Genomic DNA, 20002 nt, shown 5'->3' on the forward strand with positions numbered 1-20002 from the left:
GGACTCATCCATGGTGGGAAGTCCGGCTGGCAGGCCCTAGAGGGGCCCTAGCACAGGCCGGGGCCTCTTACCTCTGCCCAGAGATCCTGCTGCCACCAGCCCCAAAGGCACCTGGCAGCTCACAGGCACCAGACCTGGTAGGTCCGCCTCCTGGTCTCCCGCCCCAGGTAATCAGGGCTGATCAAAGCAGCTGGGAACAACACCAGAGACTTCCCCAGGGCTAATGATTTGCAGATCCACACTAAGAGAGGAAGGGGGCAGGGAGGCAAGCTGATGGCAAAGCCCTTTGGGTCCCCGGGAAAAAAATCCACAAAGGTTTTCTTATAAGCCAGGAACCTAGGCATCCAAGACACATGCAGAGAAGCCAGGTCACCAGGACACATGTGCCAGACATCCAGGGCATGGACACACACAGAGCCCAGGCATCCAAGGCATGCGTGCGCACACAACCACAGTCCACATGTTCAATCGCACACACACAGAAATGCCAGGCATCCAGGATGCAGACACGCACGGAGTCCAGGTGCCTGGGACACGCACATACTTCCACATACAAACACAGCCCGGGTGTCCAATAAATATACAGGCAGACAAGGTTATTTGGGTGAATCTGATATCTTTTACTAGACAAACTTAAATAATTGGGGAAAAAATTTTAAGCAAGCTTTCAGGTTCAAAAACCCTTCGTCAGGCTGAGGAAGTTTCAGCAGTTGGTGTGCACTCTTCCTAGATGGACTGAAAAATAAAGAAGCCAGAGGCTGGGCTGGTATGCATACAAGGGTATGAACCAGAAAGCTTGCTTAAAATTTGTTTTTCCAACTATTTAAGTTGGTCTAATAAAAGATATCAGATTCACCTAAGAACCTTGTCTGCTTATGTCCTGAGACCAACACAGCTACAACCTACACTCCAATAAATACACAGGTATCCAGGTTGTAGCCATATTGGTCTAGAGGTAAAAGGAATCAGAACTCTTGGTAGAGGGGATCTCTTTTAGTAATCTAGTTGGTCTAATAAAAGATCCCCTGTACCACAAGTCTTGATTGATGTTGCCTCTAGACCAATACAGCTACAACCTGGACACCTAATGCATGGAAGATATCAAATTTTAGCCGATTTCTTAAATTAAATCTTCATAATTTTACAAGGAGGGAGCAAATCTGACCACCTGAAATCCTACTCCTGCCTTTGTTCGAGGTAATTTGCATCATCACAAAGCTTCATCACAGAGCTCAGAGACACTTTACCACATAAGAAATGCCTGCCCGGAATCTTCTCACTCCTCTGTGAAATATGAAACATCATAACCAGAAGGAAATATGACTACATCCTGCTTACCACCAAACAACTTCGAGGTAAACAGACTATTCCAACTTTTCTCTGAACCTAATCTGCCTAATGAACTGCTCCAAACAGGAGATTTTACCACCCCTTCAACTCTCCTGTGAAATATGAGCTTTCATTTCAACACAGGAGAACTTGTACAATCTTTTTTCCTAAGCTTAATGAATGGTGTTTGCACCTGAAAGCTTGGAATTAAAGATTTTTTTCTGCAATAATCTTGTTGGTCTAATAAAAGATATCACCTCTACCATGAGTCCTGTTTCAATAAATATACACACATGCATGCATGCGCACACATATACACAAACAGCCCCAAGTATCTAGGGAACGGACACACACACACACACACACTCAGAAGCCAGGCATCTGGGACACACGTACAGAACTCGGGGGTCTGGGACACATGCACATGTGCATGCATACACACACACACACACACACACACACTCAGGCATCTGGGAACATGCACCAGGCACCCAGAACACACATGCAAAATGTAGGGAGGGGGAAAATCTGGGATACACAGCCACACACCCACACACTCACCCACCCCAGGCATCCAGGGTACACTCATCCTCTCCCAAGCCATCAGCTACTTCTGCTTTTCCAGCAAGACCCTCAAGGACTGAGACAGGAGCCGAGTGCTGCCCCCAGACACACCCCTCAGAGCCCCACCTTAGTATGTCAAGTGCCAAACCCCCCTAGGCTGGCCTCAGCTACTTTTCCCCCTGGATCAGGCCTGAGCAGACAAAAAACTCTTCTTGAACCAGGGCACTGGCAGCTGCTGGGATCCCCCAGCTTCCTGTGTGGCAAGTCAGGGTGTGATGGCTAGTGCAGCATCAGGGCCCAGGGTCCTTCCGGGAAGAGCTTGAACAATGGATTTCCCTAGAATGGTTTAGACAGGGTGGATCCTGCCTCCAGGGATCTTATCCAGGGGTCTGGACTGGATAAGACCCCTGGAGCTCCCTCCCAGCTTTATTCCCCATGATTCTCACTTGGGTACAAGCCTGGCCTGGGCTTGCTTTTCATATGCACCCCTGCCCCCAAATCCACGCCACTGCACCGGAGAGGCAGAGGATGTCATAAGGCTTAACGCCCCTCACTCCATTTAGAGCACAGTCAAGCCTGGGGTGGATTCAGAGGGCCAGCGCTTATTCCCCTCTGGGGGAGGCGATATCTAGGAGAGGGGGAAGAGAGATCTAAGAGATCGATCGCCTGCAGCTTAGCAGCTGACTCAGCTGAAACACCCCCGCTCTCCCCCTTCCCGTGCTCCCAACTGAAATAGTCCAGTTGTAGCTGCACGTAGCCAGCTGCCAAGGATTGTGTGCAGCTCCTGTCTCCACGAGGATGTTCTCAACCTCAGCAGAATCAAACCGCACTCCCCACCTTGTTAGAACCCCCCCCCCAGTCACTCTTTGACTCTCCCACCTCCTGTGCTAATGAATGCATGCTTAGGATGTCTCTGGTTCCTTTTAAACCCATTTCCTGCTTGTTCCAGTGGAGCTAAGGAGGACTGGGTTTAATCCAGGGCTGATGTATCCTGGGTTTTGACTCCTATCCAAGGAACAATCCTTTACACGTGCAGCTTGACTGGCAAGTCACTCCAACGAGCCTCAGCTGCCCCATCAGGGACAAAGCATTAATTCAGATACTCCGCAGGTACTGCAAGTGGGAAAATGAGCTTGTAGAATCCCAGGATACAAGTCTTTAACCTGGAAAAAGCCCTTGGCCTGTTTCCAGCCTTGGTGCTGCTCCTAGTATCCAGGGCTGTGGAGATCAACATTCCCTGGTCTGGTCCATGTAGTACAATAGAAGAGGCCCAGAGAATGGCTAGCCAAGTGATCTCAGGAAACTGTAGCCAGACCAGGAGAGACTGAAAAAAAAAGTCGGGACTCACGTTTGGAATGAACAACAGGGGGGGTACAAGATGGAGGTTTATAACCAAGGGTGTAGACCAAATGAGCAGGCAACTGCTATTCCCCCAGTCCTAGGATACTAGAACCAGGGGGCACCCACCGAGGTGAGCAGGTGACAAGTTTAAAACGAGCAAGAAAAAGGGCTTTTTTATGCAAGGTGTGGGATTTACTGCCACGGGAGGGGTTGGGAGCAGAGAACAGAGCCAGGGTCACCCAGGGACTCGATGAATTCATGGAGGAAAAATCTTCTGGCAGGAGGCTGGAGGCAAAGCAGCCGATGGGGTAGAGGAAGGGGATTAGGGTGGCACTCAGGGGGGGCATGGAGCTAAGTTGCAGCCACAGAGCTTGGCCCCCAGTGGGTTACATCCCACTCTGACAAGGCCTTGCCCTTCCCACTGAGGTCTTCATCAGAGAATAGCCCTGCTCAGTTTAGGGGGGCTGACACCTAATTCAGTTCCCCAATACCAGGATTAGATCCTTAAACCCTTAAAACATTCCCCTCCAAACACCATCAGGGACTCAGCCCAGAGGGACCTTCTTCCTCTCCAGCCCTGAGCTCACAGTTACCTGCGTCTAATGCTGAAGGCTGGCATTATCCTAGCACAGCTGGCTGCATCTAGATCACAGCTTTCCGTCTCTCTCTCTCTACCACCTGCCTTTGGTTCTCTCTCTCTCTCGCGCGCGCCTCTTCTTTCCTACTGCTCTCTGCGAAGACTCGTCACACCCCACTCACCTTGCCTTTCTCTAGCCATCTTCAGTCCTATAACAGAAATACACAAGGGGTCCTTTTAGCACATCACTTCCACTTAGCACAGCTGGTTCATCAATTTCTCTGCATTACTGTACTTCCTTGATATCAATTTCTTGGCATCCATCTCTCTGTATCCATTTGTATGCGTTCACGTCTCTGCATATTTATGTATGTTAATTTCCCTGTGTTAAATGTCTTGTCGTCTGTGTCAGTAAGGCCAGAGCGAGGGGGAGAAATACTCCCCTCCCCCCATAATGGTATTCCAACCCCCAAAACATCTTTACAATTAAGGGAAAACAATTCAGGATCCTCCTTCTTCATGTGTAATGAAACGAATCTTCAGCTCACAAAAAACTGTGCATATATCTATACACACACACACACAGAGCATGTATATAGTTATGTGTGTATACACACACACATATAAATATGCTTATGATGTGTGGATGTCTGTACACACATACCCCTGTATATAAATGAGTGTTTTGTGTCTGTGTACATATACACACACATCTATATGCATATAGTGTGTGCATGCGTACATATACACACATCCAAGTGTTTGTGTGTATGCATCTATATATAAATGCAGTGTGTATATATACATATATGTACACCCACACATATACACACATCCATCTATACAAATGTGTGTATAGCATTTGTATACATATCTAATGTGTATACTGAATGTATAAACATATCTAGTTATATATAAATATATAAATACACATTTATAAAGCTAGATATGTCTATATACACACACACACACTATATACACATATATTTAAACACAGATATGCGCATGTGTGTATAGTATACATATCTATTTTGTGAGAATGTAGACATATCTGCTTATATATAATGTATGTGTAGTGTGTGTATATACACATACCTAATATATATGTATGTGTGTATACATGTGTGCACAGTGTGTATAGACATATCTGTATAAAGAAGTATGTAATGTGTAACCACACACATTTGTAGAGCATGCATATACATATCTATATATACACGTGTGCACAGTGTGTATACACACACACTGCATACACGTATGAGTGTACACACACACACACACACACACACACAATATACACACATTTATATAATCATAGATTTCATAGACATCAGGGCTGGAAGGGACCTCGGGAGATCATCGAGTCCAGCCCCCTGCCCAAAGGGCAGGAAGTCAGCTGGGGTCATAGGATCCCAGCAAGATAAGCATCCGATTTACTCTTGAAGGTGTTCAGTGTAGGTGCTTGAACCACCTCCGCTGGCAGGGTGTTCCAGGCCTTGGGGGCTCGGACAGTAAAGAAATTCTTCCTTATGTCCAGCCTGAAATGGTCTTGCAGGAGTTTGTAACCGTTCGACCTCGTCATCCCTTGGGGCGCTCTGGTGAACAAATGTTCCCCCAGATCCCGGTGGTCACCCCTGATAAACTTATAGGTGGCCATCAGATCACCCCTGAGCCTGCGCTTTCCCAGGCTACAGAGCCTCATGGCTCTCAGCCTGTCGTCGTAAGGTCTGTTTTGCTGACCTCTGATCATGCGCGTGGCTCTCCTCTGGACTCTCTCAAGCTTCTCCACATCCTTTTTGAATTGTGGAGCCCAAAACTGGACGCAGTACTCCAGCTGCGGCCTCACCAAGGCTGAGTACAAGGGGAGAATGACGTCCCGGGATTTGCTCGAGAAGCATCTATGGATGCAAGCCAGCGTTTTGGTCGCTTTACTAGCTACAGCATCTCATTGCAGGCTCATGTTCATCTTGTGGTCAATGATGACCCCCAAGTCTCTTCTCTAGTGCTATCCAACGTAGCACTGCCGAGCCTATAAGGATGCTGCAGGTTTTTCCTCCCAAGGTGGAGAACCTTGCATTTTTCGGTGTTAAACACCATCAGGTTCTCATCTGCCCATTTGCTGAGCTTGTCCAGGTCAGCCTGGATCACCCGCCTATCTTCTGGCGTGGATGCTTTGCCCCAAAGTTTGGTGTCATCAGCGAACTTGGCCAGTCCACTCCTGACTCCAATGTCCACATCATTAATGAAGATGTTGAACAGGATGGGTCCCAGGACAGAGCCTTGAGGGACCCCACTGGTCACAGGGCACCACGATGAGTGACTACCATCGATTACAACCCTCTGGGTCCGACCATGGAGCCAGTTTCTCAACCAGCGGATCGTGGTGGAGCCAAGGCCACAACCGGCCAGTTTGGCCAAGAGGTGATCATGGGATACCAGATCAAAGGCTTTTTTGAAGTCAAGATATATGACATCAATCTCTTCTCCCTTGTCCAGGTGATAGGTCACCTGGTCATAGAAGGAAATGAGATTGGTCAAGCAAGACCTACCCGCAACAAACCCATGCTGGCTGTCCCTTAGGATGTTAGCCTGGACCAGTCCATCAAGGATGGCCTCCTTAATAAACTTTTCTAAGATCTTCCCCAGGATAGAAGTCAGGCTAATGGGCCTGTAGTTAGCCAGATCCACTCTCCTCCCTTTCTTGAAGATCAGCACCACATTGGCCTTCTTCCAGTCTTTGGGCACTACACCAGAGCGCCAAGAGTTTTCAAAGATCCGTGCCAGGGGCTGGGCTATGACGCTCGCCAGCTCCTTGAGTACCCTGGGGTGCAGATTGTCAGGGCCGGCTGACTTGAAGGTATCCAGCTTCTCAAGGTGTTCCTTCACGAGGTCAGCATTTATGGAGGGTAGGGGATCCCCATCACCTGAATCTTCCTGTCCCATAGCAGGCATGGGCGTCCCACGGGACTGATGAAAGACTAACGCAAAGTACCTATTTAATAGGTTGGCTTTTTCCTGGGCGTCAGTTGTCAGTTGCCCCATCTGGTTTAGCAGGGGTCCAACGTTGCCCTTGCTTTTCCTCCGGCTCCCCACATATCTGAAAAAGGACTTTTTGTTGTCCTTGATGCTTGAAGCTAGTTGGAGTTCAGTTGCAGCCGTGGCTTTCCTGGTTTGGTCCCTGCAGGACCGGACCAGCGTGGAGTAGTCCTCCTTGGAGGTGAATCCCGTCCTCTATCCTTTGTAGGCTTTCCTTTTTAGCCGCAGGAGGTCCGCAAGGCCCCTGGAGAGCCAGGAGGGCTGCTGTGCCTCCTTGCTGCCTTTCCTCCGTGTTGGAATAGATTTAGCTTGTGCATTGAGGATCGCTTCCTTGAGAAGCAACCACACTTCTTGAACTCCCATCTCCCTGGGGTCACGGTCCCTGAGGGCCTGACCGACAAGCCCCTTGAGCTTGTCAAAGTCGGCTTTTCTGAAGTCAAGGACTTCTGTATTGCTGACTGACTTGCCAGCTTTACGGCGGATGGTGAAGGTGATCAGCTCGTGGTCGCTGTCACCCAGCTTCCCATCGATCACTAGGTCGCCGATTAGGTCGTCCCCCGTAGCCAGTACCAGGTCGAGCAGCGCTTCCCTCTCGTTGGCCCATAGACTTCCTGAGTCAGGTAGAGGTCATCCACGCACGAGAGAAAGCTTTGTAGCTGCTCGGATTTTGCTGAGCGATCTTCCCACGAGATGTCCGGGTAATTGAAGTCACCCATGACAACCAAGGTCCTGGAGCAAGCGGCCTCAGTCAGTTCCCGGGCAAACTCCTGGTCAAGCTCAGGACTTTGGGTGGGAGGTCTGTAGTAGACTCCCACCGTTGTGTCCCCTGTGCCGTTTTTCCCACGAATTTTTACCCAGAGGGTCTCTAGCTGTCCATGCCAGTCGCCAACATCAGCTTGCAGGGACATGTGGCTACACCCCCGCCCCTTTTGTCAACACGATCCCTCCTGTATAGGGTATAGCCCTCTATACCCGTGGTCCACTCATGGGTGGAGTCCCACCAGGTCTCTGTTATCCCTATGACATCATAATTCTTTGCACTGAGCAGGAGGACGAGCTCCTCCTGCTTGTTACCCAGGCTCCTGGCATTAGTGTACAGGCAGGCAAGTGTGCCCTTAGGGGCTCTTGCCTTGGCCACAGATTGTGCCAGGGCTGGGGCAGGCTCCCTTAAGTCCCTTGGTCTGCTGGCTTTGCAAGGGTCGCTCAGCGGGCCAGCAGTGGCAGTAGTCCCCCCATCCTCCAGCGGGCTTAGTTTAAAGCCCGGTGGAGCAGGTCAGCCAGCCTGGCTGAGAAGAGCCTCCTCCCCAGGGAAGAGAGGTGGAGGCCATCTCTTCCCAGCAGCTCGCTGCCTCTCTCGCCAAAGAGCGGGCTGTGGTCATGGAAGCCAAAGCCTTCCCGATGACACCAGCTCCACAGCCTTTGGTTCACCGCGTGGATCCTCCTCTCCCTCCTCAGCCCATAGCCTGAGACTGGGAGGATCGACGAAAACACCACCTGAGCTCCCAGACCCCTAAGCTCCGCTCCCAACTCCCTGTAGCGCCTCATGACCTGGCTGGGGGTGCTCCGAGCCATGTCATAGGTGCCCACGTGAATAAGGAGCATGGGGTAGTGGTCTGTGGGCCGGAGGAGCTGCGGGATCCTCTCCGCAATGTCTCGGATGCAGGCCCCCGGGAAGCAGCAGACTTCCCGGGCTAAGAGGTCGGGGCGGCAGATTGCCCCCTCAGTGCCCCGCAGGACGGGTCTCCCACAACAAACACCTTTCGCTTTGACTTTTAATCGGTACACAGCTATATAGCTACACCCACCACCATATACATATACACAGATATTTGGGTTCATCTACAAGGTGGATCTACCTTGCTTCCTGCTATGGAAATTCAAACCATCATTACATCAACTTTGGCAGCAGATTTAAAAAAACAAAAAACAGTATTTTTGGCTGAAATGGTGTAGGAGGCAGGTGACGGGGACTTCCATTTTCCATCAAGGTACTGATTATATTAAATAAAAAAAATGATTCAGCTCATCTACAGTTATCCCAGCCATGCTGTCAGCCCCATACAAATCATCACGCACAAGACTTCTGACCTCTGTCAGTGATTAAAACATCATTTCTTTCTTTCTTTTTCAGCGGACCTGGTAAACGCAACATAAAACCCCCAGGGTCCAGCCCAAATTGGGAAGTAACAATTAATGTGCTGCATGTCAGGGGATCTTAGAGGGGTCCTGTCAACAGCGTCATGGAGGCTAACAGGATTGTTTTCAGCGTCAGAGACAGTTCGAGTCAAACCTCCCCTCTCTTTGAGTAGAGGGCAAAGTATTCAGGCATCTTCAAAGCCACCTCCCATCCCACACACCTGAAGAGCATGAATTAAATGTCTCCTTTAAGATCAAAAACACCATTTTTTTGGCCAAAGCAAAATCAAAATCACTTTTTCCTCCCAAGAAATAAACTTGTTCTATTGCAAATAGCTGACAAACAACAAAGCTACCATGTATTGCCTCATATACCACATGTATTTGCCCCACCAAACCCACCTGCTGGCAATTAAGAGTGCATATTATATGCGAGAAATACAGTAAGAGCGGTCTCTGTCTGTATAGGGCAAATAAAATCTACAGGCAACTACCAAGGAGCCCTGCGCCCCTCCCCCCATTCCCCTGCCACACGGTTACAGACATCCCACAATTCACTGGTGAACCGCACAAGAACCGCGCAATAAACGGAGACCGGCCACGTGTGCAAAGCAATTCCCACACCACAAAAATGGCCATCCAGCTATAAAGAGAGACAACCAGCTACAAAGTTAGTGCCCATCTAACCCCTTCATTTACAGACGCCTCGTGTGACTGAGCAAAATCACTTCCACTGAGCCTCAGTTTCCCCACTTGACATATCTTCCCCCTCCACCCTTTGTGAGGAAGGGGGTAGGAGGGGAGCTGAGTTCTGAGGCATTTATTAGGTACATCTAAGGCCTCAGCCAGGAGCCAACAGGGTTGGGGACTAGTTTTTCACTGAAAAAAGAAGTGCTTGGGAGCTCTGAATAAAGATGCTCCCTTCAAGCCACTCCGCTGCTGCCCTCTGCTGGACAAAGGTGGGCACCGCCAGAGCCCCAGCCTGGGGGGGGCACAGCACGCAGAACCCCCTGCTCTCACCCCTTGGTCCTCACTCTATGCCCTGAGCTGGACAGAACCCAGGTGTCCAAGTTCCCAGCCACGCCAGCTCTAACTCGGCAGTGCAGAGGCAGAAAAGGATCTTGGGGTCGTCACTGATGCCAAGATGAACATGGGCCGGCAGTGTGGGGACGTGGTCAGGAAGGCCACCCATACCTTGTCCTGCATCCACAGATGCATCTCAAGCAGGTCCAAGGAGGTGATCCTCCCCCTTCATGGGGCACTGGTCAGGCCGCAGCTGCAGTACTGCGTCCAGTTCTGGGCCCTGCGCTTCAGGAGGGATGTGGACACCATGGAGAGGGTCCAGAGGAGGCCACTCGCACGATCAGGGGGCAGCAGGGCAGGCCCTACGAGGAGAGGCTACGGGACCTGAACCTGTTCAGCCTCCACAAGAGAAGGCTGAAGGGGGAACTAGTGGCCTGTTACAAACTAGTCAGGGGGGACCAGCAGGCACTGGGGGAGTCCCTGTTCCCCCGAGCACCGCCAGGAGTGACCAGGAATAACGGTCACAAGCTGGCAGAGGGGAGATTCAGACTAGATATCAGGAGGCGCGACTTCATGGTCAGGGCAGCTAGGATCTGGAACCAACTTCCAAGCGAAGTGGTGCTGGCTCCTACCCTGGGGGGTTTTAAGACAAGGCTTGACAATCACCTTGCTGGGGTCGTTTGACCCCAATACTCTTTCCTGCCGTGGCAGGGGGTTGGACTTGATGATCTGCTCAGCTCCCTTCTGATCCTACTAACTATGAAACTATAACCCCCACCCCAGCCCTCGATCCCCTCTCAGAGCTGATATAGAGCCAGGTGTCCGGGCTCCCAGCCCCCCTGCTCTAATCCCCTGGCCCCCACTCTCCTCCCCAAGCTGGAGAGAACCCAGGCATCCAGCATGAGGGGCAAAATGCCCACATCCAACCTGAGGGGGGCCGGGAGGGGAGGGGTTGGGGGGCCTGTGTCTGGCAGTGGAGGGGCATGGGGGCCCCCCTATATCCATCCAGGAGGGGGTGGTGGGATTGATCCAGCTGGAACCAGGAGCGGGACCATATCCAGCTTGGGGACAGGCCCGGATGCCCCCCCAACCCAGGCATTTGCTTCTCCGACAGCTCTGGGAAGGGGAGAGAGAGAGGGAACAGAGCCCCATTCAGCCCTAACAAAGGCCCTGTTCTTCCAGCAGGAGGAGGTGTGTGTGGGGGGGGCTCAGCAATGGGAGGCTGGGAGGCGGTGAGAACTGGAGTACAAGCACAAGAGCTCGGGGCCTATGTGCCCCCCCGAGTTCCGATCTGCACCCCCCAAAATGCCCCCAGGAAAGGGGTCCCCCTTAAAGCCCCCCTCACAACATCGACCCTTCATGGTGACTGAGTTAAGCCCCCCAGTAAGGTGTCAGGTGCTGGACAGCTCAGGTCTGTCCCCCACCCCCATCCTAAGGGGGCCACATGGACCTGGAGTGAGATGGGGGGGATCTAACCACTGGACCCCACTGCCAGCTCTGGGAGAGGAGCGGGGCCTAGGGTGTGGAAGAGGAGAGGGGAAAGCAGCATGCCTAGGTTCACTCCCTGCTCTGGAAGGGGAGGAAAAGCTGGGTGGTAAGATCAGGGGGAGGCTGGAAGCCCAGATGCCTGGGGTCTCTCCAGTTCTGGGAGAGGAGTGGGGACTGAGAGAAAGGGGGGCACACTGGGAATGGAGGGGAATCTGGGGGTGCAGGGCTGGAAGTCCAGATACCTGGGTTCCCTCCAGCTCTTGGAGGGGAGTGGAGCTAAAGGGGGCAGGGGTAGAACAGGGACTGGTAGCCTGGACACCTGGGTTCTCTCCCCACTCTGGGAAGGGAGTGGGGCTGGGAGCCCAAACACCTGTGTCCCTCAGCACTGGTCACTGCCCTGGACCCCTCCAGCCCCCTCTGGGTGGTGAGACCTGGGCCCACCCTCATCTCCTGGACTTCTGCCCAAAGACTCTATGCAGGATCAGGCCTGTGGCAGCAAGCCTGGCACCCTCCAGCTGCCAAGGCCCCGGGCAAGAAAGCTAATTAAATCCAAGCATTAATTTGCAAGGTGAAATTAAATCTGTGGTCTTGCACAGTCTCTTCCTGTCAGCGCTAAAACTAAAACAGGGTCAAGCTGGAACAGTGCACGGATGGGGGACCTGGCCCTGGCTGGAAGTCAGTGCTGGCCCCACTTGGGGGTGCTGTACTGCAGGGAGTGGGGCAGAGGGTGCTCGGGGGGCACCCTCTCTTCACCCACTGGGGGGCAGAAATACCCCCTGTTCTGCCCCCCATAGCACAGCACCCTCTAGTGCCTGCCCCCCAGGCAGCACTAAGCCTACAGGCACAGTACCCCCTGCTGGGCATGCACCAGGAAGTGTTAGTGCCACATGTGCACACACACACACAACCCAGATTACATACGTGACGGCTTTGAGGCTGTCTTATGACCCTTTGTGTGTTAGCCCACCACGAGGTTGTGAGTGCGGCACTAACACACCCTGGCCGGGTGCAGGGGGAACAGGTGATAGAGAGAGCACCACAAGTGTGGTGCTCTAACATGCCCTAGTCTGGGTCTGTGTGTGCATACACAAGTGTGGGGCACTCACATACCCTCATGTGTGTGCACACAGAGACCCAGACCAGGACACCTATGTGCATGTACACACAGATGCACACCTGGATATGCATCATACACGTGTGCGCACACAAAGTTATAAACCAGGGTGTGACAGTCCCACATGTGTGTGCAAACACACACAAATACCGATAAGCATACAGCACTCACAGACCCTTGCCTATGTCTGTACATGTGGTCTACTCCCTAACCAAGACCCAGAGGAATTGTGGTAACAAGGCTGTACAGAGGGGTGGAGACATGTGATTGTTAGTGTGCGCGCACACACACACACACACACACTTTTTTGGACACCCAAACTGAATGACTCAGTAATGGTTAGCTCCCAGTCCATGCTAGGATGGATCTCAGACACATACAACCCAAACATCTGGGGGACGGACAGACAGATACACACACACCCAGGTATCTGGGGGACAGATACACGCACGCGCATGCGCACACACACACACACCCCCTCCCCCAGGGGACAGACAGATGGATGGACACGCACACACCCACCTTAGGCATCCGGGGTGGACACACATATAAGCTTTTTGGGAAACCTGAAGTAGACAATTTGCTTATGGATGGTTCCAAGCCCATGCTAGGATGGATCTCACACACACAACACAGGCATCTGCAACACACACACACCCACCCACACTCTACACACTTGTATAAGCTTTTTCAGAAAGTGAAACTAGACAGCTCACTAATGGGTTAATTCCCAGTCCATGCTAGGGATGGATCTCAGACATGCACACACCCCGCCACACACAACCCAGGCATCTGGGACACATGTAATCTACACACACACAAAATCTACACACTGGCACCTCAGTTCTGTGCGTGCATGTGACCCGGACGCCCGGGCTCTGTGTGTGGGGTGCGTGTGTCGGGGCTGTACCCCAGGCACCTGGGCTCTGTGTGTGGGGTGCATGTGTAGGGTGTGTACCCCAGCCACCTGGGTCCCATGTGTGGGGCGCCTACCCCAAGCATCCATGCTGTGCATGTGCACGTGTCCCGGGAGCTGGGCTCCGCGCACAGGGCGTGTACCCCGGACACCCAGGCTCTGCGTGTGCCTGCGTCCTGGGCGCCTGGGTTCCCTCTGTGCGTCATGCTGAAGAAATCTCTTCCCACAAGAAAAGCATACACATTACGTAGAGATATACAGATCTAGATCCCCCTCTCTCCCGACAAGGACCCCTCATCCCCTTCCCACAGCAGCGTAAGAGCAGAGGCGCAGGCAGCCGTGGCCCGCGGTTCAGGAGAGGGTGGAAAATCAAGGGCACCTACGTTGAGGCCAGCGGGGCTCCTTTTCTACCGCATTGGGTGGAAAGACGTGGGGCAGTCTCCGAGCAGGGCCCGGGCTCGCGAGCAGGGGACAGCTTCTTGCCTAGAAAAAGGGGGAAAAAAGCAGCTGAGTGAAAGGGGGGAAATAGAGCAAGGGACAATGCCATGGGAAGACGGCCAGTGGCGGGGGCGCTGGAGACGTGTGCTGGGCATGGCAAGCCCAGAGCAGCCCCCGGCTGCGGGGAAGGGAGCTGGGGTGTGAATCCAGGGCGGCAGGGAGGGTGTTGAGATCTCTGAAGTCAAAAGACCCCCACCGGGGCCTTCGCACAGCTGACAGACGCCAACATGGAGCCAACATGGCCGCCAGTGCAGCCAAGCCCCCTCACTGATGCGGCCCAGTCGGGAGCTGGGCTTGAACTCGCACCCCAGTGGGGGGGGGGGCACCCTGTGCCCTTTGCTGCCCCGGGTTTAATTCCCCTAGAGGCCTTGTAGGCTTCAATGGAGGCTCCTGCCTTCCCTGAGGGGACCCATGGTGTCGCCATGGTGACGAGGCCTACCCAGCCCACTCAGGCCTGTGGGGCGGTACTCCCAGGGCTACATGCCCTCCCTAAGGGGTTTAGGACCCTGCCATCTGCTGTGCAGACAGAAAGCCTGACCCCACGGCCCCCTCACGCCTCATTTAAGTTAAACGCATTGTCCTCGCTGCTATTTTGACTGGGGGGCAGTAGGTAGGGACAGGCCAAGTCCCCAGGCTCCTAAATCACCACAGCAAAGACTCGCACATGCAAAGACATGTGTGGGTACACACCAGACCAGCACCTGCCACGTCACACTGGGGGAACTGTTTCACAGAAAGGCAAAGTCCCTGGCCCGGGATAGGGACACACGATTGTTCGTGACCACACACTGATCCCAGGTGCCCAGGACACCCCCCACCATAACCTACACACTCATATAACCTGTTTCGGAAACCTGACCCAGACAACCTCATCCCATCCACATGGCCTCCATCTTAGCCTAGGATCCAGGGCAGGGGGAGCCCAGGGCAGTGTCTGCTGTGAGGGAGCCCCCCATCCCGGGCCTGGTAACACCCAGCCTCCTGCCCCCAGTGATCTACAAATCGGGCAGGTTGTAGGGAAAGGGGAACAGGCGGCGGGCGCTTGGGGCTGAGGGCTCTAGGCAGCTCCAAGGGGCGGCTGTTGGACCAGGGCACCCCATGGTCTCCAGTGCTGTGGGCAGCGCCCAGGGAACAGGGACCCTGACTTGGATTCCCCAGCCCAGACGGTTCTCCTGCCCTCTGGTACATACAGCGCCTAGCGCCAGAGTGTGCCCCCCTCTCCAAGCTGGGAAGAGCAGCGGATGCAGCTTTGCTGGCACGAGATGGCTCCTGGCAGCCAGCCACAGGGAGATGCCTTCTGGCGGCGCAGCCCTGTCTACACCACAGCTGGCCTCAAAGTGTGCGGAGGTGCCTCCTGCTTCGGGACCCGGCCCAGTCTGGGGTGGGTCAGGCCCACTGTTTGCAAGAAGGGAGATGCACTAGATCAGGGGCTGGACTCCACCACCATAATGCACCTCTGCCCCTAGCCGTGGAGGAAGCAGAGGGGAAAGAAGCAGCCTTTCAGAAGTGCATCCACCAGCCCCCCAAAGCCAATGCCGGAGAGGATCACACAGGGCAAGAGCGCTCTAGGCATGCCCTGGTCAAAGCCTCCGCCATGGATGTCAGCAGTCTGGTCCACTGGCCAGATCCAGGGTGTGGGACCAGGTGACATCTAGCCCCGGAGTCTCCACCCAGGTGAGTCTGACCCCCTTGCCCTCAGGCACCGACAACAGATGAAGCCGAGCTGTTCTCTGCCTCCATGAGCACCAGAGCCCTGAACCTCACCGATCTGGAGCTCTCCAGACACACCCACTACACCCTGCTTCCCTGCACAGCGTCCCTAGGACAGCACTGTTCAGTTTGATTTCTCCTTTGCCGCTTCTCCAATCCTCAAAAGCACTTCAATTCCCTTCCCTCTCCCTCTGCGTGGCCACAGGCAGATCCTTAATTTTCTCTCCATCATAATCTTCACCCTCTGGCTTCTCCAGTTCAAAAGCACCCACCTTTCTTTGCAAAGCAAAGATCCCAGGTTCATAAAGCAGCCAGCAAGGGATGCATCTGAAGCTGCGGGAGATGGAGCAGGGGCGGAGAGAAGAATGCAACACAGCCGAACAGGGCAGCTGTGGCCTTCAGAGGGGACAGCTGTATCAACTGCATAGGGACGGAGTTATACCAGGAGAAGACACTGTATACGGATACTCGCTGTGATCCCAGTATAGCTGAACCCACCACAGTTTTACCTGTTTCATTAAAAGCTAAAAGCAACAGTGATTTAACTCGGCCCTGTGCAAACCGACAGTAATGGCCTCTTTAAGGAGGGTTAAAGGATACATGTGTCCACAAGCCAGTCCCTTATCTCATGGTAAAAGACACTACTGGCCCCCTTTTGCCAAGACCTGATCAATAGTCTGCCTTCCAAAAGAGAAAAATTAGCAAAGCATGGTTCTTATTTAGGGGAAGCGTGTGGTTTTCCAGGAAATATGGTGTATGAAGCAGAGGCAAATCCTCATCAGTGGGTCTCACATTTAACCTTGCAGAGAGGGCAGGGGAAAACGAAAAATGTAAGCAGAGGTGTTTGCTTTCACTGCCTGGGACTGGAGCTGCTTGTTATCAAAGCCCAGATGGTGGGGGGAAGGAGATAGCAGGGAGTAACCAAGGCCAGGCGGGGCTAATCCAAAGAATGCACAGCATCTGCAAATGCTGGTTCAGCGAGTCGGGTATGCCAAGAATCCAGGGGATTTTGGTGGGGGAGAAGACAAAAAAAAAAAAAAAAAAAATCAAGGGAGAGAACAAATAATGCATGCATAGAAGAGAAGATGAGACAAGTGTCTATTCTGCAGCTGGAAAATTTCTTCTGAAGCTGCATTTTCTGCTTCTGGACTGGGGGGGAATTAAGCCTGGTGGAAGAGATTCTCTGGCCAGGCCTCCCCTGGAGCCAGTTCTGGAGGGGAAGGAAAGGAAGCTGAAGGCAGAACGGCTGATGGGGCAGAGGGAAAACAGCATTGGGAACTGAAAGCAGAGCAGCTGATGGGGCAGGGAACATGCAGGGCTGCAGGCTGAGAGCAGAGCGCCCAATGGGACATGAGGGGTGCAGGGCCAGGAGCAGAGAGCAAAGCAGCCGATGGGGCAGGGGGCACAGGGCTGGACACCAAAAGCAGAGCAATGGATGGGGAAGGGGGCTGAAAGCAGAGCAGCCGATGGGGCGGGGGAATGCAGGGCTACAAGCCGAGAGCAGAGCAGCTGATGGGGCAGGAAGCAGGGATCTGTGGCACTCAGGGGGAGCACAGGGCTAATTTCCATCCCCCGCCACATTAGATCATCAAGGAGAAAAGACTCACGGAGCAGATTCTGGCTCCCAGTAGGCTGGACTGGCTGGAAACTTGCCCCAAATTCTCCTTCTTTCTTCCCTGTTTGGAAAAGAGAGTAAGACTGTGGGGACCTTTGCTCCCTGGCACCAGACTAAAGCCACTGCGCTCCCACTGAATCACAGCTCCCAGCTTCACACATAACTGATCTAAGCCAAAAAAAAAAAAAAGGGGGCCGTGAAGAAATTCTGCAGAAGAAATCAGAGCAGCTAGGCAAGCTGCCTTGGAGGGTGGGGGCAAAACAGCCCAGCCCCCTGCCTCAGGCAGGATCAGGCCCGTCTGCCCCAGTCCAGGCCTTTCCCAACCTGCTCCAACTCCCACGCACAGTGCGGGGTGTTATACTCAGCCGTTGCCCAAACCTCCAACGTTAGCTGCACAGCCCAGCACGGATCCCCTTGAATAGGCCCTGGGTGCAGCCAGGGAACCTTGTCCAGGCCAGGCAAGCGCAGGTTCAAAACCCACCCCCCACCTTTAGAGAAATGGGCCAACCCCTGCTCCAGCAAGAAATCAGAGCTTCCCTGCGGCGTCCTGGCTCAACAGCATCAGCCTTCATGGAACGCAAAGCCTGCGCTGGCCAAGTTTCCCAACTCTGTGCAGCCCACTCCTCCCCTCTCACACTTCATATGCTTCCACTAATTGAGAGCCTGTCCTGACACGCGTGTCCCTTCCTGCCAGGCATACTTTAAAGTGTGACGCTTCCAGACAAGGATTGGAACAAAATCTCTCCCTGGAGGTTCAATAAGAATCCCAAAAGCAGCTCAGAAAATCAGGAGGTTTTTTTAAATGGGGCGGGGAGTTTAGCATGGGGGCACAGGGCAGGGGATCGAAAGCAGAGCAGCCAATGGGGAAGGGGGGAGCAGGGCAGGGAATAGAGAGAAGAGTGTCTGATGGGGCAGCAGGCACAGGGCAGGGAGCAGAGCAGTCGATGGGGCAGAGGGCACAGCGCAGGGCAATCAATGGGGCAGGGGAGATCAGAGCACGGAGCTGAGAGCAGAGCAGCCGATGGGACCAGGGAGCACAGGCACAGGCACCAAAACCAGAGTGGCCAACAGGCCAGGGCTTGGTGCACGGGTGGGAGCCAAGAGCAGAGCAGCCGAAGAGCCAGGAAGATTGTCCCCCTCCCCATTATGGCACTGAGTTTGGGGTGGACAAGAAGCAGCTATAACTGCAGTTCCTTTTTAACTAATGAAGGCCAACACAGGACAAGACTTTAATGATCCTCCCTCGTTTAAACTGAATGGCTGAGCAGGAACGGGCATGGGGAAGGGAGGGGCATTCACCAAGCACCTTTCTCCAGTTGTTTGCCAGGCATCAGCATTGAAGACACAGGAAAAGAAACGTTAAACCAGCTCTCTCTTGGAACAGTTGCTGCCTCAAGTCTCTCTTTTCCCCACCACACTTGTTGGAACAACTATCAATTGTTAATGCCCTCCAGCGACATGTCCCACAATGCTCTGCTGCCTGGCACTGGAGTAGGAGCTCCAAACACCAACGTAGCCAAACAGGCCGTCCTAGCCTGGACAACTCCTTAGCAAAGAGCATGGGGCCTCTAAATCCCCACAGGTAGCCAATGAAATACTGTATCTCACATACTATGTGCCCTACAACTTCCCTCCTTTTCACTCTGCCATTCCAAAAAAAACATTTTTCCCCCTTTTGAAGCCAAATGGAAGAGGCCAAAAAGCCAAATCTTCAGCTCAACTCTGTCTCCTTTTCCTGCCTGTGCAAAAGCTATCATTTCAAGCTTTGCACAAAGGCTCAGCCAAAAGCTGAAACTCTAGCTGCTGCTGAAGACGGGTGTCCAGGGCCGGATCTATGATTTGAAAGAGAACTAACAAGTCTCCAGACAGACTCAGGAGGAGAGAGACTAGGCAGTTAACTGGCAGCAGAACTGCCCTAAGAAAGATTAGCTTGATTAGTGGAACGTCCACACCCTTGAGCAAAGAGACTGCCGTTACTGCCTCCAGAGAAAAGAGCAATGAGCCGTTAAAGTGAGCAGACTTCCTCAGCTGCCCGACTACCAGTGCCACAGCTGCTGCAAGCTGGAATCAAAGTACGGGGGCTTGTACCCTAGGCAGAGAATCAGCTTCCCCACTTAATAACCATCCAATTCTTGTTGGTAGAGAGGAGGGCACATATTGTGCATCAGAGAATGCAGTAGCAGGCAAACCAACCCTAAGTGCAGAAAGAGACATCCAGAACTGCAAGGCAACAGCAATGACTCCAGTACAACCCACCCTAGCAAAATGGGGTTAACAGAAGTCTTACTGGGAGCACTGGAAGCTGATGGTACTAGTGGGATCTCCTCATCGAGCTGGGAGAAACCTGCAGTGAAGGCCTCAAGGGGCTGAGAGCAGTTTTCCCTAGCCTGAGCACACCCCAAACCAGTCACACCAGTTCTTCCAGTCCCCCCCAGCACTGGATTGCAAGCCCAGAGAGCTAAGGTTGTGTCAGCAGTGGTAGAGACCAAGGCAGCAGCTTGAAGCAGAGGTAGGAGAGGGGAGGTGTTGGCCCCGGGTTCAGATCTCACCCGCAGGGAGGGGAGCAAAGAAAAGAGCAGCCGATGGGGAAGGCAGCACAGGGCAGGGGGACAAAGGCAGAGCAACCAATGGGGAAAGGGCCACATCTTTACCATA

General features: G+C 53.1%; 1 protein-coding gene across 4 annotated transcripts in view; it reads right to left on the reverse strand.

Annotated features, from left to right (window-relative positions):
• PC (pyruvate carboxylase) overlaps positions 1–20002 on the reverse strand; it is a 63227-nt gene that overhangs the window by 38574 nt on the left and 4651 nt on the right. For 2 of the 4 annotated variants that reach the window (XM_090054939.1, XM_090054938.1), the window contains exon 1: positions 72–722. The gene's annotated coding sequence lies outside the window, so the exon portion shown is untranslated. Of the gene's footprint in view, positions 1–71; positions 723–13907; positions 14008–17339; positions 17409–17835; positions 17909–20002 lie in introns of those variants that run through there. The other 2 variants (XM_090054936.1, XM_090054937.1) reach the window with 2 other exon arrangements.

This window comes from Crocodylus siamensis, chromosome 6 (assembly GCF_052110815.1).
Source record: "Crocodylus siamensis isolate JL-2025a chromosome 6, ASM5211081v1, whole genome shotgun sequence".
NCBI lineage: Eukaryota > Metazoa > Chordata > Crocodylia > Crocodylidae > Crocodylus > Crocodylus siamensis.